Genomic DNA, 17,805 nt, shown 5'->3' with positions numbered 1-17,805 from the left:
GGATCTCTCATCAAATGTGTCACACAAAGCTAAAGACATCAGAACAAGTGTTCTGCAATGCTTAAGCTGTCCTCTAAGATTTGCTCTCTACATATTTGTGTACAGGAAGAGGCAGGAAAAGAATGGAGGGTGGATAAGATTGGTTGGAGCCAAGAATGTAAAGTGCGCAGGTGAATAGACAAATGCATTAGACACCCTGCCTCCAAAACTGCAGTACACACTCCAACAATTCGATGTGTTGCTCTAAGTCAAACTAGCACAAGCTGCGCAGTAAGCTGTGACACCTTGATCTTGCTGACTAATCATGCAATTTACCTTTAGTAAGGATCCTTTTTATTTTCCTTTTCCCATCCACCCCTGAAGCCAAAGGCAGAGTAGGGCAAATGCATTTGGCAGAAGAAGGCCCCGTTGAGCAGGACTACTGGTATCATACAGATTTTGAATCCTGAAGGACCAGAAAGAAGCTCCTGGGAGTTATCAGATTGATTAGAGGCAGGACCTTTACACTTGGAGCATTAGGGAGAAGAGAAGCTCCATTTACATACCAAAAGCTTTAGCCTGTGTGTGCTGCATGCTGCTCTTTATGGAAGGCAAGTAACCAAGGAGGTACTTACATTGTAAGCTCTTTGGGGCAGGGGCTGTCTCTTTGTTCTGTGTTTGTAGAGCATCTTGCACAACAGGGTCGGGGTAGGTCTACAACTGCAGCTCCTAGACATTATCTCAGGTTATTAATAGCAGTAAAAGGAAGTATCTGAAAAAAGGACTGTGAGAAAGAGAAGTGAATAGGAACAGGAAGGAGAGTTAGTAGAGAAATGGGACAGGTTATGACAGAAGCTCAGAAGATCTTTCCCACGTTCAGATAATAAAGGCAGCCATCACGGGGAAGATCCAGGCCAGAGCAATGGAAGAGGAAAAGAGAACATGCATCTCTGGGTGGAAATGAGAGTATTTGTGATTGAAATGCCTAGGTATAGATGGGAAGTTAACAAGAGGAAATGGAATTTTTTCTATAGGTCTACTGCAGGGAAGATTACATCTACCTGAAACTCTAGTTTTAGTTCAACTGAGTATTATATATTGTCACTGAGGGAATTCACTTCCATCATGGTTTTTACATTCATGCTAGAAATCCGGGGGAAAGATAGCATCTAGATAGTTTTGTCATACATCCACTCTACCAAAGAAGGGAAATTCAGAGTCGAACATCCTGTCTTATTATATTAGCACAATACTTTATATTCCTCTCAATAAGATTCATTTCAACAGGGCCCAGTTTTGACATTTTCCTAGGGTGAAAATGAGTTATAGTAAATGAGGAGCAATGAAACTTCACTTCGGTGCATGATGAGTACTTTATTTTGAAGAAACGTTAGCCGTTTCAAAGCAGCATAGTGAAAAAGCCTGAGGCCAGCATTTCAAACACAGATACCAAAAGTTTGGCACTTCATTTCAGTCAGGAGCTTGTATTTAATGGAAGATACACGTTAAAAAAATCAGCATTTCATATATCTGGCTGCCTAAATATCATTTTCAAGATCAAGGTTTTAATATTTTTGATCTTGGTTGTCATTAGGGAAAAAACTTCCACCCAAGTGACAATTTTGCACCACCACTAAAAGTGTGAATGGTTGTATTACTTGTAAGAGAACTTTAACAAAAGCCAAATAGCGCTGTCAGATCTTGCATGTTTCCATGCTAATAGATCTTCTGGGCCACTTTGGGCCTGACCCACAACACCAGATGAAATTCCAGCACCGGGCTCCATATATTCATAGTTCTACCAGTGAACTTTTAATATCACTCATCAACCACCCTTTACTCCATCCCCATTGACTTCAACAGAATGGGATCCAGGCCCCAAACCTTCTGAAACTCATCCATCCATCTGAAGCAACACTGACACACAAGCCAAAACCGACTTGGCAGGGTAGATTTGTGAATTTACTGGCTTTGGGACAACCTTTCATTCTTACAACTACAAATGTGCATGGTTCAGATGGGCAGCTAGCTTTTTAAAAAAAGTAGACAGGTACCATCCAAATGGAGAAGAAATGTATTAAAGGGACTGATCTTCAGTTGGTGTCCCTGACAATCTGATATCAGATGCTGGTGGCATGAGGGACATTTCCACAACACTGAAGAATCATGCAAAAGACATTGCTACTCATTTAGTAATATATGCATACCCCAAACTGTAGCAAATGCACCCATAAGCAGTAGAATACTACAGTTGTCACAAACATAATAAATAAAATAATCAAAGTTCACCCAAGTCTACCAGCAAATGGCCATTTCATTAGATTTTTTCATTGCATGGACAGCCAGTGACACAAAAAGCCTGCTCAAAGGATACAATTTATAAGCCACATCTAAGATGCTAAGAAATACAGTGGCAGAAGAATTTGCTCTAAACTCTGATGCTGCAGAACACCTATAAAGCTGCATATCATACAATATGATTTTTGCTAATTATGCTCAAGATCTTGTTTTGACATAGGCCTGTTACAGTAAGTACAGTTAAAAGTTTGCTTTGATTACCATTAACAAAGATCTAAATGAAAAAAAATCAAGCAATGCTTTTTAGCTTAGCACCTTAAATGGAAAATTTCCTAATGTTAGCAGATAATCCCTATGGCAGAACAGGTATACTCTGACCAATGCAAAGACAGAAAATACCCACTGTGAACCTGGTTAGGTCAAATTTATAAGCAGAGCATCCACACTACCAAGCCCATTATTTCTAAATCACAGGCTGCTTATTTCTAAACCTGTACTCCCGCTTTACTCAAGCATTAATGCTAATTTTGAAATAGTTATTTTGAAATAATCGTAGTGTGGATGCTCTGGAACCGCTATTTCAAAATAACTACCGCTATTCCAAAATAATTCAAACTAATTACTCCCCAAAAAACAGGACTATGTAGCACTTTAAAGACTAACAAGATGGTTTATTAGGTGATGAGCTTTCGTGGGCCAGACCCACTTCCTCAGATCAAATAGTGGAATGGTATATATGGTTGTGCCAATTTTCTTCCACTATTTGATCTGAGGAAGTGGGTCTGGCCCACGAAAGCTCATCACCTAATAAACCATCTTGTTAGTCTTTAAAGTGCTACATAGTCCTGTTTTTTGTTTCAGCTGCACCAGACGAACACGGCTACATTTCTATCACTAATTACTCCCCAGTGCTTCCTGGGGCTTTAAGTATGAGGTAGCACGTCCACATTAATGGAGCCTGCCTCGGACTCATTTCTAAGCTTCCCCATAGTGTAGATACACTATTTCAATTTTGTTATTTCAGGAGTAAAGTCGATTTTAGTAATTTTGAAATAGTTTCCTAATGTAGACATGCCCTTAAGTGACTGATGCAGCTGAAATAAGAGGAGAGAGGTATTCGCTAAATGGCACTGCTACAGAAAGTTACAAACGCATTTTAGCAGAGAGACACTGCACTTAAAAAAGCTACAGTAAAATTACACAAACTCAATTGATCAGCGTCTGCAGTTCCCATTTCAAGTCAGATGAAAGTGCAATAAATAGTGAGCTAAGAAAATCAGTCATGCACAGCACTTTATTAAATAAGATGTTAGTCAATGAGTCAGCACAGCTCTATTAAGTTCTCGCAGAGTCTCATCTAACTTTCCCATTACTAAACAGATTACTAAACTGATAAACAGCAGTGGCTGTTTTTTTAATCTTTAGCACAAGATTTAAATATAAAACACTCTGCACAACAAAAGCTTTCTGGCTAGAACCAAGCGCAGTACCTGACATTTTCCTCATCAGAAGCTCTGAGGTTGTAGGCAGATTTTATGGATGATCTAGGGGCTCTTTCAAATTGTTAATAGGAGGTGCCTATTCACCTTCAACTATATAGAAACATACTGTAGGAGATAGAGTCGGCAACACCTAGAGTCAAATTTGCCCAACACTTTCTAGTACAGGCCCTCTTTTTCAGTTGCTTATAACTTTTCCAAACCTTAAGCATTCGTGTTTGAATTTTCCATGTTGGGTGGTGCCTTGGGTTGAACTTTTCTGGACAGTTTCAATAAAAAAGGATTCAGCTCTCTCTCAGAAAGAGGTTAGGGAAAATATATGACCCCTGCAGTCCTTCCTACCCCTGTTTTGCTGAGAACTCCATGCTTTGGAGTAGGGATGTTAAATATTGGATAACTGAATAGTTGAGCAATCCCCCCCAAAAAAATTAGGTGGGAGGGATAGCTCAGTGGTATGAGCATTGGCCTGCTAAACCCAGGGTTATGAGTTCACTCCTAGTGGAGGCCATTTAGGGATTTGGGGCAAAAATTTGTCAGGGATGGTACTTGGTCCTGCTGTGAAGGCAGGTGACTGGACTCAATGACCTTCCAAGGTCTGCTCTAGGAGATAGGCAATCTCCATTAATTTATTTAAATTTAAAATTTTTAAATCTCACGAATTCTTATCAGTTAGTCAAATATTCTAAAGTCCCCAGGGCACTCTGGCCTCACTCTCACGGAGCCCCCTGCCACTCCATGCTTCTGCCTCTGTATTAGGGGCTGGTCCACGAGGGAAGCCAGTTTAAAAACCAACTCCCCTCACAGACCAGCTGCCTGTCACCCTGCGCTGCTCCCTCTGTCTAGGGGGGGGTCTGAGCTCCTGAACCTGGCACAAGGCAGAACTGAACCAGGCTGCTTGCCCTGCCTGGCTCCTAATACACTTTAAATGCAGAGCCGCAGTGGGGGTAGGTCCCAGACCGGTCTACCCCCTAACCCTAACCCAAGCCAGGACTGAACTGCACTGCTAACCAGCCTGCTAAAAAATGTACTGGCAAGGGGCAGGAGGAATGTGTGGAGTCTATAGCATTAACCTATACACATTTGCCTATTGGTTAATCAGTTAATCGACTACACTATTATATACCTACTCTGGAGTAAGTATTTTCCCTGGTATCAGGATTGTGCCTTTTGCCACCTGCATGAAAATCAACCCAAATTTGTCCAAATTATGAGGCTCTGAAAATCTCAGTTTGCACATACTGAGTAGAAACTTGCTAGACCACAACAGTTAAATTGTCAAAGGATTCTGTCTGCGAAGATCATGCAACAGGTCACAGCTGAGTATGACTCTCCCCGCAATTACTCCTCCCAGAAGCCTGAGTCACTGTGGCACAGGGCATAAGAACAAAGCCAGGAGATTGAGAGCACAAAAGAGACAATCCCACACCAAACATAGTATTTGTTCCACAGGAATAGACCTGCTCTGGAGATGAATCAGAGTTGTGTAATGAGGGACACTGTTTGTGAGACCCCTGCCTCACTTGTTGCAGAAGTTGGAAGGTGTGTACTGAATGATGCAGGGGACTGCTGCAAGAGAAAGGATAACCTCATGGTTACAGCAACTGGGAAGCTGCCCTGGAGTGTGGGATTCTACCCTGATTCTGCCACAGAGCTCCCATGTGATGCTGTGCAAGTCATATCAAACTGTTCACAGGCAGTCACTGACTGCACGTTCCTTATTTTCTGGGTGGCCAGTTTGCTCTGCTGGGGCTTGACTTGCAGAGGTGCTGAGCAGTCCCACCTGTGGTCAATGGGAGCTGAGTCATGAATACCTCAAGCGCTACGTGAGGCAAAGGACTCTGAAAACTCAGGTCCTAGATGCCCCAAAATTATATGACATTTGACATCGATGTCTGTAGTAAGAGAACGGTGTGAAACATAAGCCCAGGTATCACAGGCCAGGTGTGAGGCCTGACGCCTAGACAGTAATGGTCAAGACTTTGCTAATATAAAGCAGAATGAAGCTGTGAGCAAGAGTCAGGCTCCTGAGAAGTTGACAAGAACAGGGCTGCTATTACGGACACACTCCTACCTAAAAAGTACTAGGCACAGGCCGTGAACACGTTCCAGAGGGGTGGTAACCGAACACCTTGTTAAGAAACATCTCGGTACCAGCCTCCTCCCCACAGATAACAGGCAGACCGACCCAGGTTCAGGATCGGGTCTAAACTGACAGCATGATAGATAGTAATTGAACCCCATTTGTACGAGGTGAGGGGTAGTAACTAAGCAATAGGAGGTGGCAACCTGATACTGGGCCCGCCGTAAACAGAGACTGGCAGCAGCACGGGGGGTGGGCAGGCAGCACCATGGAGCCAGTGCTGGGGGGTAGGAGGGAGGGAGACTAGCTTTTAAGCCAGCTTCCCTCAACACCTGCTCCTGCTTTCCCTCTGATACAGTGACTCCATGATACGGAGGCAGCGGGTAGGGAATGCGTGTAGTCAACAAGATTAACCAATACACCTAGGCTTATCGGTTAATCGTATAGTTGACTACACATTGACTTCCCTACTGTAGACCTTTTGGTTCAGAGAAGCTAGAACTGTGCCTCATCTACAATAAACCTGGCCTGGCACCTTTGATCCTTATCTAATTTTGTGGCCTTTGGGGGCTCTCTCAGAGTCTGCTGTGTTGACGAATTGTGCATGGTCAACACAGTAAACAGGAAGCAAACGCATAAGCACACGCACATAATTGGTTATCACCACTGAACAAGCAGGAGACCCGTCAGGACCCCACCAGTGACACCTGGCTGTGCTTCAGTTTCCCATCAATAAATTGGGACCAATGCCCCTACTGTACCTCACAAGGGCAATGCGAAGACAAAAGTGTGAACCACTCAGATGCTGCAATGGTGAGTGTCGTAGGAAAGCTTATGAGGAAATTAATGACGCAGTAAGCTATTCACAGCAGGGCTTCAACAGTGTGCCAGTGAAGCCCAGGGCCACATGGCGGATGACAAAAATAAAACAAAAATACTGTTCATTGAGTATGCACTGTCCATCCAGCGTACTGAAGGAGGGGGTCTCATTGAAAAATATGTGGTCATGTCAAAGGTATATCGTAATGCATGTGCACAAAATGAGTGACTTAAAGAGTGCACAGGCAACCTTAAGCCTGTCATTTCTTAACATTTCACAACTTTCACTTTGCACCTCTTACATTCCATTAATGTGGGGGGAAGGGATTGTACATAACTGCTGTGATGATGCGTTGGGATTCCCTCGCCTCCTGCACCCCCGGAACTGCACGAACAGACTCCACCAGCCAGTATAATAGAGGGAGTTTATTGCTTCTCCAGGATACAGCACAGCACAGATGTAATCAGGTTCCAGGACAGGCCTAGGATGCCTCAGCCCCCCTTGACATGGGGGGGTCTGGGCTTCTAAACCCCAGCCTGTTGCTTAGGCTGCTTCCTCCATGATCCCAGACAGAGACTAACTCCCTCTCCTCCAGCCCTGCCCCCCAGCCAGGGCAGCATTCCACCTTCCTTTGTTTCTCTCCCTGGGGGGGTAGCTGGTCAGACAGGTTGAGAGACCCTCTTTGCATAATGACTCACTCCCTGTCCTTCTGGGCTGTGGTACCGAAGGCAGCCAGTGGGGGTTACCACAGAGCCAGCATAGAAGGCAGCCCGATACCCCCACTACGTCACAACTGCATTTAAAGCCTAGTTAAAAAGTATTCAATTATCTTCCTTCTGAACTCCACAGTCCCCTGCATTGCCTGCTCTCATCATTTGTCGCTTTATTTCTGTCCGCTACTGATGCATTTGTATCTTTCGCACATACACACACAACTCTGTGTTCAGAACATCGCTCTTCATCAATGTCAAGTGTTTTCACAGCCCTCGTCAACATCCACCTTGCTTTTAACCAGGGATTTTTCACTTCTGAACTCTCTATTCTTTCCTTTTGCCCCAAGTAAGAACGGGTAGAAGTACAGAAAGTGCGCTCATTTTAGGTAACCCAGTTTAATTAAATCAGTGCAGCAACATCACGAGTTTGGTTGAACGCATGCAACTTCAGTATGCGAACAAACCCCCAGTCTGAACTCTCAAGTATCAGAGCTACAGGACACGACGTATAATTATGTATTGCCTAACTTCATGTTCGTAGGTTGCTTAACATGGGTTTTTAAGATCTTTGCAGCAGGGGCCATGTCTTGTGCCATGTACAGGCCTAATTAGCGTGGGGAATGAGTGTAAAAGAAAATGAAAATGTTGTACAATAAAGAGCACAAAACACTTTACAACTAATTAATTTGCATTTTATTGAGAATGTATAAAAACCAGTATGACAAAAAAAAACCACATAAGCCATCATAAGCATTTGTTCAACAAGCACTAAAACAATGTGACATTTCACATCACCATATTACTACACAGCTCTGCAACAAGACAAATGCTGCATCTTAGGCCACATCTACACTTAAGCATGGCACTGATGCAGCAGTGCCACTTCGCACTTTAGATGCACTAAGCCAACAGGAGAGTGCTCTCCTTTTTCTACTCAGTTAATCCACCTCCCCAAGAGACAGTAGCTATGTCAGCACTGACACAGCACTGTCTACATTGGGTTAGGTCGACCTAACTACGTTGCTTGGGGGGTGTGGACTTTGTCACACCCTTGAGTGATATAGTTATACCGATACACGTTGTAGTAAGACGAGGGCCTGAAACTTAAACCTAGGTATCACAGGCCTGGTGGAAGGCCTGAGGCCTACACAGCAGTGGTCAAGACTTTGCTAATATAAGATAAAGCGAAGCTATGTACAAGAGGCAGGCCCCTGCTCACAGAAGTTGGCAAGAACAGGGCTGACAACACAGAAACATTGAGACTTAACAAGGTACTAGGCAGACCGTAAGCACATTCCAGAGGGGTTGTAACAGAACAGGTTATGAAGAAAAATCTTGGTACTAATACACACCCTACAGATAAGAACATACAGACCCAGCTTCAGGACGGGGGTTTAACATGACAGCATGATAAATAGTGATTGAACCCCCATGTACAAGGTAATGGGTGGATCTAGGTAATGTCAGAGGGTGGCAACCTGATAAGGCAGAAGTGATGTGTAACTTGTACGTACCCGTGTATAAAAATGTACCCCAAAGAGCTGTCTGTGTCCAGCCAAGAGGGCAGTATCTCATCCCTAGCACCGAATGAACTATGTTCATTAACAGAGGGGTACACATGCATAGTGGTTCTTTAGCGTCTACTGACAACTATTATTGTACTTTGTTTGACAATAAACCTGGCCTGGTGCCTTTGATCCTTATCTGATTTTGTGGTCTTTGAGGGCTCTCTTGGAGTCTGCTGTGTTGGCTATTTGCTCAAGCTAACACAACACCCAGAGGGGCATATGCATGCAGCCAAAGGGTTATCATCACTGATGGAGCAGGAGACTTGTCAGGGCACCACAACAGTGACTTCTGACTACCATGTACATCTGTAGTGAAGACCAAACCTTAGTCTCACACCCCATTCAAGAGAAAGTTGGAATAAACTTTGTAGGTCTATCTTGCACATTTCCCTGCAATGCTGGGAATTGCTGTGCATGAGAAGCCAAGTGAAAATGATTCAGCTAGGTTCACTTCCCCCAGCTAAGTGAACTGTAGAAAATCAGAGCAGAAAGGATTAAAACGTGGATTTTTAATAGTTCTATTTTAATCTATCATGTTTTTATGACAGAGGTAAAAACTCCAAAATATCATTTTTATCGTGATATTGCCCCTTTAGCACTTGCAAAAGAGTCAACAATTCAAAATACCATGTTATTTTCGTTACCTATTTTAAATAATACAAGTATTGGTGGCTGAGACAGCGCATACCATACACTTTATGAAAATATGCTTATTAAATGAATATATCATAACTGAGATACACTTTATGCAAGATGGCTCCAGTAACACATCATTGGATGGGCTGTGATTTACTGAATATGATTATCCTATTTGTATGCATGTACCATTTGGGCATAAGCTAGGAATACTGACCTGTGAAACTGTAATCAAAATATTTGCTGCTTTGGGTCACACTCTCTACTGACAGTTCAGCTACAACAATGAAAAAGGGGCCACTGATGTGAGCAAGAGACAATGAATTGTAAAAGTGCTTAGCCTTCCTGGGAATAGGTGGGTCAATCCATGAAAAACGGCTACAGAGATATGTGACCATGTCAACTGAGACTAGAACCCATCTTGAATTGTGTAATTTTTCATGAGAACCTGGGAGGGGATCAAACTATGAAACAATGGACACCTGCCCTATGCAAATCTAAACGGCCCTCAGCGATCTGTAGGGCACCACTGAGAGATCCAGCGGTGATTTAAAGGACCTGGGGTTCTGGAAGCCACTGCTACTGCAATAGAAGCCAGGAGCCCCAGACCTTTTTGAATCCGTCAGCCCTGCGGCAGTTGCCCGTTGCATCCACCATATCAGTGGCCCAAAGGGACACAAAATAGATCTTCCTCCCCAATATCCATCCATTGCAAAGGTGCAGTGGGCAGGGAATCAGGAAATCATGCATTCCATTACAGTCGCCTCTGTTAATTAGTGCCCTGCACAACATTTAGAACTGAACAAGGATTAGCACCCCATTGAGCGATTACACAAACTGGCAACAGAACACAGATCTCCAACACAGTAGACCCAAGTCTGATGCAGTTAGCCACATTGCCAAATTTCTTAGTAATGCCATCCATACAAGGGGCTGCTTATGCATTAACAACACTCTTTCAGTGTCAGACAGCCCCCTCTAGTAGTTGGCTGACAAATGTTAAAAGCCTACTGCTGCTCCCAGAATTTGGTTTTGCCTTTTTCTTTAAAATAAAGCTTGCATAAGTAACTATCATGACGTGTACGTACAAAGGAGCAGCCTAGGCACCCTCAATCTTTTTACTTTGGAAAGCTTGATTTTGCAAACTTAACATTGTGTTAACACTAATACATAAAAAAATAGTCTCTCTCTATGCATGCTGTAAGTATGTGTTCAAAAAGGAACCCTTTTTCAGGCTGTATAGGTCTATTTCTGCTGCTACAACAGCTACCCAAACAAAATATCCCAGTGATGACTTCAGAAGGAATTCACCTACCTAGGGACAGCAAAGACTAGATGTTATATAGACACTAGTATGACTCATTCATCCTCCATTCAGCCTCTAATTTTACAGCCCATAACCTGGATTAAAGTCTTCATTCATGTTTATCAAGGGGGACTGTAGTCTGTAATAGTGACACGGCCCACAGTTAAGAATGCTGATCCCAGATCAAATACCCTTCTGTAAGATAAGGCCTCCCCCCCAATCCTGAAAGCTGTTTTACATGGACACACATGGCTTAAGTTAGTACCACCCGCCTAAATATAGGGTCTATTCATGCAGAGTAGCTTGCATACTCAGAGCTCAAGACTGTATTTGTATTTACACTTTGTATACTGTATTTATACGTATACAGCACTCAAACATTTGCTACACACATTGCAGAGCCAGTAAGTAGAGCCCAGTGCAGATACAAATTTTGTATTCGCATCCATACCGGCAAAAATGAGCCGTGGATATCCACATCCGCAACCACGATGTGGAGACGCACAGAGATAAAGCTTATACCCGCAAATATCCGGGGTTTTAGATGCAACATTTGTATCTGCATCTGCAAAAATGAGACAAATATCTACAGCCATCTCCAAGGACATAAAGCGAATCTCCAGGGATTTGCAGGGTTCTGCCAATAAGAAGCATAGCCTCTATGATCTCATTTCACATGAGACAGTGAAGAGTGCAACATCAAGGGAAGTTAATGGTCAACTAGATTACAGCACTGTTAAGATCACAGGATTGCAGAAGCACAACACACAAGTCTCTGTCCTTCCTTTAAAGCCACATTTTGGGTTTTATTAACATTAACACTTTGCTTATAGGTGGCATGGAAGAACTGAGCTTTTAGGAGGGAACAAGAGACATTTATTGCTTGGTAAGCAGGCACAAGAAAGGCATTCTGCATGTAGGAGGCACCACGTAAAAAGCCAGAGCCAAGAGTGGGAGATGAAAACAAAGGACATCAAGGTTGGAGTCAGTGACTGATCAGAGGAGAAATGCTATAAGATGAAAAGTCAGAGATGTAGGCTGTGGCTGAGTCATCATTACTTTAAATGACTTGGACTATCAGCCTGCCACACTTAATCAGACCAATAAAAAGCTCAAGAGGTATAATATGCCAGTCAATACCTTAATGCCCTCATGACTAAGAAAAATACCACTTAATTAAAATGGTCACCACCAGAGTAAACATATTTTTAAAAGATGAGTCTTAGCTTTGTCACTACCACCAGCTGAAACTAAAAATAAAAAGTAAATTTAAAATCTAGCTTGCTTTTCACATTTTGTCTTAACCACAGAAATTTTCATGTACATCCCTACTTAACCTTACGCATGCAAGGAGTACCATCCTCACATGTATAAAGTTAAGCATGTGCAAATACCGGATAGCAAACACCATAGAAGACTATTTGAAATTCACTTTCAGCCCTTTTTTCAAATGGGAAATATTTTATTATATGTTAGAAAATATTTACTTTTGCTTTATTTCATAAGCCAAGACACTGGTGAGACCTAGATTTCCTGCTCCCTTTAAATGTTTGATATTCATACTATACAATCTAAGTTTATGTTCATTTATGAAGACATTTAGATCTTTGGAGAATTAAAAATATAGATACAGGAAAAAAAATCACTCAAGGGCTGCGTAAAAAGTGAAGTTTTCTAAATCAGGAAAAATCTGTACGATGTTTTGCCTGCATGACTGTATTTTGATAGACATGTTGCTGGTAACACCCCACTAGAGGTTCATTTGTGATAAATTCCACCTAAAACACATGCCTTGTGATGCCATGTTGTAGTTTCCTGGAAAACAATCACCATATCAAATCTGAGTGACATAAGTGAGCAAAACCTTTTATTTAACAATGGTCAGAACTAAGCATCATCCAAAGTTGCTACATCACAGAGAGACTATGAATGTTCCCAAGTTCCACTGCATTCAAAAAAACTTAGAAAAAAGAACTTCACAGTGACATTTCCAGCTAGAGGGGGAGTGTGTCTGTCTACTTAGATGCACCATTAAACAGATCATCCAGCAATATGAAAACCAAATCCTTTGGCTGCCATGAGTTGAACACTGTGATACTGAAGGACACAGTGGAAGGGGAGTTCAAGGAACTGCCACTGTGTACAAACACTCTACAGACACACCTTAGAACAGGGGTGAGCAATAATTTTTGATAGGAGGGCACTCCAAGAATTTAAAGTGCTCAAGGGCAGCACTCCTCCCAGGATATTCACCCCCCCCCCCATCTCTCACCCCACACACACCTTGTCTACAAACAGGGACCTCACCATCCCTCCCCGATACCCCCCTCCTCTGCACACAGAGACCCCCTCATTCCTCACCCAACCCCCCCTCCTCTGCACACAGGGACCCCCCCTTCTCTGCACACAGGGAACCCAGTCCCTCACTCAACACCCCTCTTCTCTACACACAGGGACCCCCACCCCGTCCCTCACCCGACACCCCCCTCCTCTGCACACAGGGACCCCCTCATTCCTCACCCAACCCCCCCCCTCCTCTGCACACAGGGACCCCCCCCTTCTCTGCACACAGGGAACCCCGTCCCTCACTCAACACCCCTCTTCTCTACACACAGGGACCCCCACCCCGTCCCTCACTCCACACACCCCCCTCAGCGAACAGGGCCACCCCCGCCCCTCACCCCCGCCCCTCACCCAACACCCCCCTTCTCTGCACACAGAGACCCCCCCCGCCCCTCACCCGACACCCCCCTTCTCTGCACACAGGGACCCTCCGCCCCTCACCCCACACCCCCCTTCTCTGCACACAGGGACCCCCCCGCCCCTCACCCCACACCCCCCTTCTCTGCACACAGGGACCCCCCCCGCCCCTCACCCCACACCCCCCTTCTCTGCACACAGGGACCCCCCCGCCCCTCACCCGACACCCCCCTTCTCTGCACACAGGGACCCTCCCCGCCCCTCACCCGACATCCCCCTTCTCTGCACACAGGGACCCCCCCCCGCCCCTCACCCCACACCCCCCTTCTCTGCACACAGGGGCCCCCCGCCCCTCACCCCACACCCCCCTTCTCTGCACACAGGGGCCCCACCGCCCCTCACCCCACACCCCCGCCCCTTACCCCACACCCCCCTTCTCTGCACACAGGGACCCCCCCGCCCCTCACCCGACACCCCCCTTCTCTGCACACAGGGACCACCCCCGCCCCTCACCCGACACCCCCCTTCTCTGCACACAGGGACCCCCCCCGCCCCTCACCCCACACCCCCCTTCTCTGCACACAGGGTCCCCCCCCGCCCCTCACCCCACACCCCCCTTCTCTGCACACAGGGACCCCCCCCGCCCCTCACCCCACACCCCCCTTCTCTGCACACAGGGACCCCCCCCCGCACCTCACCCCACACCCCCTTTCTCTGCACACAGGGACCCCCCCCGCCCCTCACCCCACACCCCCCTTCTCTGCACACAGGGAGCCCCCCCGCCCCTCACCCCACACCCCCCTTCTCTGCACACAGGGACCCCGCCCCCGCCCCTCACCCCACACCCCCTTTCTCTGCACACAGGGACCCCCCCCCGCCCCTCACCCCACACCCCCCCCGCGCACAGGGCCCCCCCGCCCCTCACCCCACACACCCCCCCGCGCACAATGACCCCCCCGCCCCTCACCCCACCCCCCTTCTCTGCACACAGGGACCCCCCCCCGCCCCTCACCCCACCCCCCTTCTCTGCACACAGGGACCCCCCCGCCCCTCACCCCACACCCCCTTTCTCTGCACACAGGGACCCCCCCCCGCCCCTCACCCCACACCCCCCTTCTCTGCACACAGGGACCCCCCCCCGCCCCTCACCCCACACCCCCCTTCTCTGCACACAGGGACCCCCCCGCCCCTCACCCCACACCCCCCTTCTCTGCACACAGGGACCCCCCCCACCCCTCACCCCACACACCCCCCCGCGCACAATGACCCCCCCGCCCCTCACCCCACCCCCCTTCTCTGCACACAGGGACCCCCCCCCGCCCCTCACCCCACCCCCCTTCTCTGCACACAGGGACCCCCCCGCCCCTCACCCCACACCCCCTTTCTCTGCACACAGGGACCCCCCCCCGCCCCTCACCCCACACCCCCCTTCTCTGCACACAGGGACCCCCCCCCGCCCCTCACCCCACACCCCCCTTCTCTGCACACAGGGACCCCCCCCCGCCCCTCACCCCACACCCCCCATCTCTGCACACAGGGACCCCCCCCGCCCCTCACCCCACACCCCCTTTCTCTGCACACAGGGACCCCCCCGCCCCTCACCCCCACAACCCCCTTCTCTGCACACAGGGCCCCCCCCCCCGCCCCTCACCCCACACCCCCCTTCTCTGCACACAGGGACCCCCCCGCCCCTCACCCCACACCCCCCTTCTCTGCACACAGGGACCCCCCCGCCCCTCACCCCTCACCCCCCTTCTCTGCACACAGGGACCCCCCCCGCCCCTCACCCCACACCCCCCTTCTCTGCACACAGGGACCCCCCCGCCCCTCACCCCCCTTCTCTGCACACAGGGACCCCCCCGCCCCTCACCCCCCTTCTCTGCACACAGGGACCCCCCCGCCCCTCACCCCCCTTCTCTGCACACAGGGACCCCCCCCCGCCCCTCACCCCACACCCCCCTTCTCTGCACACAGGGACCCCCCCCCGCCCCTCACCCCACACCCCCCCCCGCGCACAGGGCCCCCCCGCCCCTCACCCCACACACCCCCCGCGCACAGGGCCCCCCCGTCTATGCAGCGGGAGCCGCCGCTCGCGCCCCTGCTCCCCCGCGGGGCCCTCACAGGCCCGAGGCCGGGCCGGGCGCCCCCGCCGCGCGCAGCTCACCTGCAACTGGGGGCCGCGCCGGGGAGAACCCAAACATCACGTGACCGCGCGGCCGCCCCGCCCCGGCCCCGCCAAACTACATCTCCCAGCGCGCACCGCGCGGGCGGCACTTCCGGTCTCTGGCCTGGCTCCGGCTCCTCCCCCGCCCGCAGGGAGTTCTACGCCGCTGCGGCTCCGGCTCCGCTCCTGCCGCCTCGGGACCCTGCTTCGTTCCCCGCCCCGCCCCCTGCTGATCCCGCCCCGCTTCCCCCGCACGCGGCCCCGATCCACCCTGGCTCCCCCCCCCCCGACCAGTGGGTGCCCGGTGCCCCCCCCCCTCATTCATACCCCGACCTGCTCCTCCTCCCCTGCCGGGTTGCCCCACAGCCCTGCCCGGGCTTGGCTAGGACACGCTCTGCACCAGCCTTTCTTAAACTGTCTATGAGCCGGGAACACCCCCCCCCCCCCCACACACACACACACACCCCCACACACACACACACCCCACACACCCCCCCCACACACACACACCCCCACACACACACCACACACACACCCCCACACACACACACACACCCACACCCCCCCACACACACACCCACACCCCCCCACACACACACTCCCCCACACACACTCCCCCACACACTCCCCCACACCCACACACACCCCCCCCACACACACACACACACCCCCACACACACACACACCCCCACACACCCCCCCCCCCACACACACACACACACACACCCCCCCACACACACCCACACCCCCCCACACACACACCCACACCCCCCCACACACACACTCCCCCACACACACTCCCCCACACACTCCCCCACACCCACACACACCCCCCCCCACACACACACCCCCACACACACCCACCCCACACACACACCCCCCACACACACACCCACACCCCCCCACACACACACACCCACACCCCCACACCCACACCCCCCCACACACACACCCCCACACACACACACTCCCCCACACACACTCCCCCACACACTCCCCCACACCCACACACACACACCCCCCCACACACACTCACCCACACACACACCCCCCACACACACACTCCCCCACACCCACACACACACCCCCCACACACCCCCCACACACACACACACACCCACCCACACACACCCCCCCCACACACACACGCCTTGAATACCAGAGGACAGTATTTGCTCACTGCCCAATGATACTTAAGTACAGGCAGTCTCCGGGTTACATGGATCTGACTTACATCGGATCCCTACTTACAAACGGGGTGAGGCAACCCCGCACTAGCTGCGCCCCCCCAGCAGACCAGGGAGACGCGAAGCTAGCACCCCCCCCCCAGCAGACCAGGGAGACGTGAAGCTAGCACCCCCCCCCCAGCAGACCAGGGAGACGTGAAGCTAGCACCCCCGCCCCCCAGCAGACCAGGGAGACGTGAAGCTAGCACCCCCGCCCCCCAGCTGACCAGGGAGATGGGAAGCTAGCACCCCCCCCCCCAGCAGACCAGGGAGACGTGAAGCTAGCACCCCCCCCCCCCAGCAGACCAGGGAGACGGGAAGCTAGCACCCCCCCCCCCCCAGCAGACCAGGGAGATGGGAAGCTAGCACCCCCCCCCAGCAGACCAGGGAGATGGGAAGCTAGCATAACCCCCCCCCCCCCCGAGCAGACCAGGGAGATGCAGAGCGGCTTTTCTCAGCAGACACCTCAGCTTGAGAATAAAGGACTGAGGGAAGTGAGGTGTGGGAGAATAAAACTGAGCTCTGGAGAAATGTTTGGCTAGAGTTTCCCCTACAATATGTACCAGTTCCGACTTACATACAAATTCAACTTAAGAACAAACCTACAGTCCCTATCTTGTACGTAACCCGGGGACTGCCTGTAGAAAGAAACCACACACACACACACACAAACACACACACACCAACCCCCTGCGTCACCACTCGCTCCCCTCTTCTGCCCTTCGCACCACTAGGGTTACCAGATGGTTGGAACAAAAATACCAAACCCCCACCGCCATCCCAAAAAAAAAAACACCAGGAAAAAATTCTGCTGAA

At 49.5% G+C, this 17,805-nt stretch overlaps 1 protein-coding gene across 11 annotated transcripts in view; it reads right to left on the bottom strand.

Annotated features, from left to right (window-relative positions):
- TSNARE1 (t-SNARE domain containing 1) overlaps window positions 1-17,805 on the bottom strand; it is a 731,183-nt gene that overhangs the window by 660,523 nt on the left and 52,855 nt on the right. For 4 of the 11 annotated variants that reach the window (XM_075920028.1, XM_075920024.1, XM_075920030.1 and 1 more), the window contains exon 1: window positions 15,764-15,910. The exons of 2 other annotated variants lie outside the window; for them this stretch is intronic. The gene's annotated coding sequence lies outside the window, so the exon portion shown is untranslated. Of the gene's footprint in view, window positions 1-15,763; window positions 15,912-17,805 lie in introns of those variants that run through there. 5 more of the 11 variants (XM_075920033.1, XM_075920032.1, XM_075920034.1 and 2 more) reach the window with 4 other exon arrangements.

The sequence above is a fragment of the Pelodiscus sinensis genome, chromosome 2 (assembly GCF_049634645.1).
Source record: "Pelodiscus sinensis isolate JC-2024 chromosome 2, ASM4963464v1, whole genome shotgun sequence".
NCBI classification, from domain to species: Eukaryota; Metazoa; Chordata; order Testudines; family Trionychidae; genus Pelodiscus; species Pelodiscus sinensis.
The sequence above is the reverse complement of the archived record's forward strand: the minus strand, read 5'-3'. Positions and strand labels throughout refer to the sequence as shown.